Source organism: Aphelocoma coerulescens, chromosome 6 (genome assembly GCF_041296385.1).
Source record: "Aphelocoma coerulescens isolate FSJ_1873_10779 chromosome 6, UR_Acoe_1.0, whole genome shotgun sequence".
Classification (NCBI taxonomy): Eukaryota; Metazoa; Chordata; class Aves; order Passeriformes; family Corvidae; genus Aphelocoma; species Aphelocoma coerulescens.
In genome coordinates, this window is record NC_091020.1 from 10532096 (window position 1) to 10539666 (window position 7571).

General features: G+C 39.6%; 1 long non-coding RNA gene across 2 annotated transcripts in view; it reads right to left on the reverse strand.

Annotated features, from left to right (window-relative positions):
• The window catches only part of LOC138112322 (uncharacterized), a 48532-nt gene extending 42847 nt beyond the window's left edge, over positions 1–5685 (reverse strand). The window contains exons 1-3 of one of the 2 annotated variants that reach the window (XR_011151682.1): positions 5583–5685; positions 4086–4188; positions 2035–2283 (exon numbers count right to left, since the gene is read on the reverse strand). This is a non-coding gene — a long non-coding RNA (uncharacterized lncRNA). The remainder of the gene's footprint in view (positions 1–2034; positions 2284–4085; positions 4189–5582) is intronic. The other variant, XR_011151681.1, reaches the window with a different exon arrangement.
• Between the last annotated feature and the right edge of the window lie 1886 nt (positions 5686–7571).

Genomic DNA, 7571 nt, shown 5'->3' on the forward strand with positions numbered 1-7571 from the left:
ATGATATAAGAAAAGAGGCTGAGAATTGAGTTTCAAAAGCTGAAACAGTCTATATTCAATTTTGTTGGTAAGAATTCTCTAGAGTAACTGGCTGTCTTGTGAGGGCAAAGAGGAGAAAGGCAGGTGATGCAAGATTGCACATAATTCACAAGGGAAATTCAAGAATCTTAACGTCCATTTTAGTTCTCCCTGAAAATGCTGAATGATGCTGCTGATGCTCAGCACTGGGCTTCTGACACCCAAAGGGAAGTTCCAGCCAGCCACATCTTCTGCCAAAGACAGCACTGGGATATGAAACGTAGTCAAAAGCAAGAAACGTGACCACACTGCCTCTTCCTCTGATGGCACTACAGTCAGAACATGCAGGTAGCTATCTGGAGCTAGGTGACTTGTTCCAGGAGTTTGGTGTTAGTCTTTAACTAGTTCATGTTCACAAAATTACACTCTTTCCTTGAGCTAACCAGCACATAAATGAGATGAGAATAAGAGCTTGTGAGGGGCACTTCTGGTTTTAACAGTTTTTTTCCTTATTTTAAAAACTCCATTCACTTGCACTAAGTTCCACAGAACATTTTGCCATTCCCCAGTACTTTTTATACTGCCAAAGCACTATACATTGAACTAATTGCTTTGCAACCAGAAAGGTCACCTAAGGACTGGGCTCCCAAAAGCCAGTTCATTTTGTTTTTTTAAAATGTAATTCATGTGATTGGAAATTTTCCTTTGTAAATTTAATCTTAATAGACCTCTTATAGCATATTCCTCATGAATTACTATTAATTGTTCCTCTAAGCTGCTCCAGATATCAGACAAGCTGTTTTCATTCTGTTCTGAGTCTAATAGACTAGGGAAAGCTGTGATTTGCAGTGTTCAGCTACACTGAAACCATTAGTCTGAAGAAGTTATCCATCTGCACTATTTCTGCTAATATTTGTGCTGCAAAAGTAATAGATGAATTCTATCCTCAGTGTGAGCCTCTCTGCTGTTACCTACTGTCCCTCTCAACTCTGTACACTACTGTCCTCAAAGTTGCTTTTCAGAGCTTCTTTCATTTTTTACCTCATTAAACTTGCTGAATATGGCAGCACCAGTATGAAAAAAACTAACAGGAGCTCCTATACAAGCTACTAACAACTGCAGTAAAGGAAAAAAGTCCAGATACACAGCAATATTCTGGTGTTAGCTTCTGTACAAACATAAGCAAGGGAAGCAGAAATTGCACAGGAATTGAAGAATTAAATTATCCCCAGGCTACATGACAGTGAAGGCTATTCAGTGTCAAAAGAAGACTGCCATGAAAACATGCAAGAAAAGTTCTCATCATATTTTCTGCTGTAAGGAAAGTATCCAGGAAAGCTGGGAGCCAGTGAAAGCTGAATGCTGATGTAAAGAGATTTATTGATTAAGTGTGAAGATTCATTAATACCATCCTCATACAATATTTGTGTTTTAAAACAAATGGCTTAATGACAGTTTCCCTTAGAGACACAGAACTGCATGCATTAAAACTACGCGAGATAGGGAATTGAATTTGCCAAGCTTTTCCATGATTTTTGGCCATTTTGTCAGCCAAATCCTTTTGGTATCTACATCTTCAAATGTTCATGAAAATAACTTGTCACATGAACTCTCCCCCTTTGCATGTAGTGTGTATGGGCATGGGGGTTTTATATGAAAGGGAAGAAAATCCCTCAAAGCAGCAACATGTTTTTGGTTTTAATCTAGGTGTAATACCCCTGTTTTTCCATGCTGCTTCCTCATAAGACACTTAAAAACATATCAGAAACTTTTAAAGTTATTTCAGTCATGAATATCTTCCACAGTATAGTCATGCTTACAAATTTTATAGAACTGCTGTGATCTGACTGCAGAATTCATTTTTGATTAATCAGACCCAAGGTTTTAATAATGAAACAGCAGGTGGGGTAACTACAAAATTAAAACTCTTATCAGCCTCACAGAAATACAGTCATAAATATAAAAGAGTTGAAAACAGCTCATTTGCATTTTTGAAAAACATTCTCAACAACTTACTCCGCATTTCTGTTCCCAGAAGAGGGCGATGTTTCTGCCAGCTGGGAGGTACCGCGGGCTCCTGCTGCCTTTCACGGCTTTCAAGGGAAGGCTCATCCTGTCTCACACGGCAGAGGGTTATCTTTCCCTTGGCAAGTGGCCGCTGCCTTTCTAGAAGCAATTTCTGCAACTGTAGGAGCTTGTTCAGAGACTGCACATCTGCTTTGATCAGCTGCTAAGCACGGGGTATTTCCCATTTGAGGAGAGTATCTGTAAGAAAATGGTAGAAGAGGGTTGTCATAACGTTGCCATTTGAATGATAACCTTTTGCTCCCATGAACACCTCTGAGCCACTTCTGTCCTTTCAATTAGCAGCAGTTCAGGATTTGGGGTATACAGAGTTGTCTCTTTTTTGTGTGTGTGTGTGTTTTTTTTTTTTTTTTTTTAGCAATCTCTTCCATGTATTTCCAGGCTTTTGTAAAAAATAAAAATTAAGTCTTTTAAGTCTTCAAATCCATCCTCACTGTAATTTATACTGCTCAGGCTTAAACTGCCACCAGATTGACATTGTGTAACAGTAGCTGACACCAATTAAACTGAGGGCTAAAAAGCTGTGCTAATGACAACAGAATCAGTCTAGGTATTGCATCAAAGTTTAAGATGTTTTCAGAACAGTGACTTTTTTTTTCCTAGCTGAAGGAAAACTTCTGCTTCAAACAGTCATTGCAGAAACATTTCCAGGCCTAAACTGCTGCATCACAAATGAAGGCACTATGACTTATTCCTAGAATTTGTTCTCTTCTACCTTTTTCTCATTATACATAATGCCAACCCAGAGAAAAATGCAAGCAGAGTCCAGGAAGGACTCTGCTGAATACTTTTCCTTTTATAGAAGAATACCTACTACATCTATACATACACACATAGATATAAATACCCTCCTCTGAGATTTCCTCTTGAACTAACCAACTTTTAATGGAAATTATTATTCAAAACCAAAATAACCTATTCTATGGACAGACTATTAGTTGATCCATAGCAGGGATGAATTTCACATATATCAACTCTCTGCTTTCACCCTGAGGGTTTCAGGAAAATAAACAAAAGCTTTTGACAGCAAATTGTTTACAACACTGCCTTATGTAAAAGTTAAAAAACTAGAACATTGGACAGATAAGTTTCTTTAAAAAAACAGAAGAAACAATTTATTTGCTGAAGAAAGCTAAGTACTAGGAGGAAAATGTACTGAAGCAGAGACAATAAAAGGATAATGGAAAAGTTAGGCAGGGTGAAGTAACACCCTGAAGTCATGAGATTAGAGATAGAAAAGACTTGGCAATGCTCTTTGTAAGTATTCAGAATTGGGACTGAAGTCAGCATGGATCAGCTGATTCCATATAACACAGCAGCACAGAAAAAGATCTGTTCGTTACGATATCTCAAGCACTCCTTCCATAATCCAATTAAAAAAAACAAAACAAAATGAAAATAAAATGAAAATAAACTGAAGCAAAAGAGAAAGCAGAATGAGCTTCAAAGGAAAGGACCACAAAACCCACAAGCAATAGAACCAACCCATGCACTTTCAGGAATCAAAAGTTAATGATTCAATGTGTTTATGTGGCTTGCTCTAATCCCATAAAGCTGATAATCAATGACTGACAGTTTGTTAAGGGCCTAGACAGCCCCTGTTCTGAGCAATGGAAAAGCATGGGAGCAGTTGTCATGCCAGGATATTCCTTTTATTGTACGAGAAGGTTTATGTAATTGGTGGACTCTGAGCTTCTAAGAATTTTCTCTTAGAAGGGAAGAGTTAGAATTCTTTGCAAATTCACCCTAAAATATTCTTCAGAGTTAGAGGGATTATATATATGATTGACCAGACCAGCAAAAAAAACAGGCTCTCTCTTCTTTCAGGAGACAGAGCCACTGCATTGACCCTAAGACCCTGCTGTAAATACTCATTAATTCTGCATGGAGCTCATGTGTCCCATCAGCATCCTGGCTTGTCTGCCCTCCACCATTTCATCCCATGACTACTAATTTACTGAGATTAAACAGATTACTCCAACCTGCATCATACCAGTGCTCTGACCAACTGCAATTGTCCTGCCAAATCTGATCCAGCTGTAGACAATCCAGAATCTCAGATATAATAGAAAACAGTTGTAAATTCTGTTAAAAAGGGAGGAGAAAAACAATCAGGAAAGGCAGGGATAGTTAAGAAAGTTTTGACTACTTTTCTTTAATCACAACACTCCTATACAGGATAACTGATGCAAGAACCTCTCTAAAGGGGTCTGTAGGTAGTTAACACCTGTAATTAACACAGGTGTAGGTAGTTAACACCTGTAATACTGGTAGGTGCCATGGAGGGGCATGGCTTAGGCTTCATTGAAGAGCAGTTCATTGTGGGATCATGAAAGTGGCTATAAACTAATGTAAGGTAAAACAAGGTTCAGACAGCAAAATCTTCAGGTGGGACTGAGGCTTGTGAAGGAGCAGCTTGTGATTTGTCACAAGTGCAGCCATGCAAAAGAATCTGCTAACAGAGGTGGAAAACAGAAATGCACCCAATTTTCCCATTTCATGCATTTTTGAGGAATTGAGAAGTTACATCGGAAGGATGTAAAAAGTCCTGCATAAAGAGGACGAAATGAATCCAAATCCCTGTCTAAGTAAGAAAGTTCATTTCATTTTGAAGAATTCTGTTTAGTTCTAATGAGTTCTGGATGTGGAGATGGGAGAAGTGACTGCCAGATGGAATTTATTTCACACTATCTGAACTCTTTTTCCCCAGAGAGCCACATGATTCTTACTACAAAGGCAAAGAATATTAAGAAATGGAAAGAGTCTCATCTGTCCATTGTATCATTCTCATTCAGTGTAACTATTCTCTTTTACTTTGAATCAGGAAGAGAATTATGAAGGAGTTTTTGTTAAAAAAAATTTTAAAAAGAAAAAAAGGAAATATGTATATTCATTCATAGAATAACCAAGATAGATGGTGTTTGAAGGTACAAACCAACCAAAGCCTGACTAGGAATGCCCGTGTAATCCATCATTCAGCCTTTATCATTTCACCCACATTCTTTCAATATTGTTGTATTCTTGGCCTCTTCAGAGACTGCGAATAACCACAACGTTATTGATTAGAAGGATAAGGTAACTCCAAGATGAGAAAACAGTATGTAAACACCAACTCATTTCACACAGATTATACACATGCCAGTAGCTGCCAATAGATTCAGCTATGCAAGGGTCACAGAGAACAAATCTAAAGCCCCCGTTGGATTTGAATTGCTGATGAATGCCTGAGAAGCTCACCTTTGGTAGAAAAAAGTCAGTCTGCTTAAATGTTTCCTATCCTTTCTAAAGTAACAATCAACCTAATTTGGGAAGCATCTGACCAGACCTGTCATGGAGGGGTTTCCAGCCACTGGGAGCTGGCAGAAGGGGGTTTTACCCCTCGTGTGCCGACACAAAGAAGCCCGGAGGTCAATTTGAAACCCCTCTGGAAGGCGGCACTCAGTGCCCATCACACAATAAAAAGGGGCAGAGCTCCTCACCCAAAGGGGCTGTATCCTCCTGTCGCTGTTCAGCAGGCACACAAGCAAAGAAGTAAAGAGAGGGGACTGTCTGTGTGCCTTCCACACAGGTTTAGGCCCATGAAAAGACAGAAACCAAGAAGCCAAATAGTGGGAGAGACCAGGCAGCTTATACTGGGTACAGAATAGGTGGGGAAAGGGATCTCAGCCAATGGGATAGAGACAAGCAGGTGGGATTGACAGGAAGGGAACTAATGGGAACAACACATAGGAGGGACTCAGGGAAGGATCCAATGGGGCGTCGAGGAACACGGAACTTTCTAGATATAATACATAGTAAAGAAGGAAAATGACTTTACATAACTTCATACCTAAAACAAGGAGACAAAATATTAACCAATCAGGGGAACATATGCAAAAGGCAAAACAAGGGACTTACGGGTTCTCACCATGACTGGAAGTCACATGCTAAACTTGGGCTGCTGACCACCACAGCTGGCTGGCTGAGTTTTCCTCAGGACAAAGAGTAGGTGCAGCCACCTGCACCGCTACACTGTCAGAGGGTACAGAAAGATACAGAGCAGCAGTGCCACAGGAGATTCTGATTTACAGAAAAGCATGAAGAGGTGCTAGAGGAGACTGTACAAAATTGCAGGCAGCACTGGAAAATTTTTGCCTGTTCACAGGAAGAGAGCACTCTGGTGTTGAATGACAAAAGTATTTTTTTCAAAATAACATGGAGAATCTATTATAGAGCTGGAAATTAAATTCAGACCTCCTCAGGCCCAGCCCTGAATCTAAAGCTCTGTTGCTTCACATGTTTGGTATCTTTCAGGACTGCACATTTCCAATGCCTCCAGTTTCCATGTTAAAACAGAGATGTAGCTTAGAATAAAATTTTGGGTACCTCACGTTCTATCAAAGGCCATTGTCAACATAGTTCCTTTATATCCAGATGGATACATCCCCATGAAATATACATAACATATTTATGTCACTACCCTTCTTAAGACAAACTGTGTCCTTCTGGCTTCTCTGGAACATAAAAGGTATTTGTCAAAATCACTTAAAACACACCACACACACCATGTTTGGTAACTACTGGCAGGTTTACACATCCAGGTGCTACCCTGGCAGTTGTAGCTGGGCCACAGGCCCAGAGAAAACACCTACAGCATTCAAAGATACTGCACTAGACACCCTGAGAACCATGTTCCACTTGTTCGAGGAGGGGAAAGATAGAGGGAATTATATTTACATCCCCATAAATAACAATTGCACTAAGTGTTCTGAGTACAACATGAGTGGAAAGATGAAAAAAGAGAATTAACTCAAGACTAACAGCATTTCACTATTGAGCATTGCCAAGGGAACACCACAGCCTTGCATTCAGGTTCATAGTTCACCCCTTGGCTCAGGTGGATTTGGCACCACAGCTTGCAGCAAAGTACATAAGAAAAAAATGCACCCGTGACCCTCAAGACTAATAAGTGTCATTTTATAAGCAGAAAGGCTTCTGTAGATATCACATTACAGATGCTGTAAGAAGTCCTCTATATCCTGCAGCTGAATAGTCAAGCCTAATCACACATTTGACCTTTACAAATATACAAACAGGATGGCAGGAGAGATTATTTTAATCAGATCTGAATGCATATGAGAGGCCAACATGCAAATTATATGGATTATGCAATTATACTTCTATCTAGCATTTCAGCAGAAACCAACAGATTCATGTTGCAATTGCCATGAAGCACTGTAGCACTCAGATTATAATTTAAAATACATTTTATGAAACACACAGACTTCCATTGGCTAAAAAAATTGCCATCTCAGATTGGCTTTTATAGATAGGACAGCATATGTCCTACTGCTGTGTGTCAAAGAGAACTTCACAGGCCCACTGATCTTTGCTGCACAGAGAGGGTACACTTGCAATTATTTTTGTTGCAAGATTTCTCCCCATCTCTAGGCAGGGTGGGGAGCAGGAGCTCCAAAAAATGTTAAAGA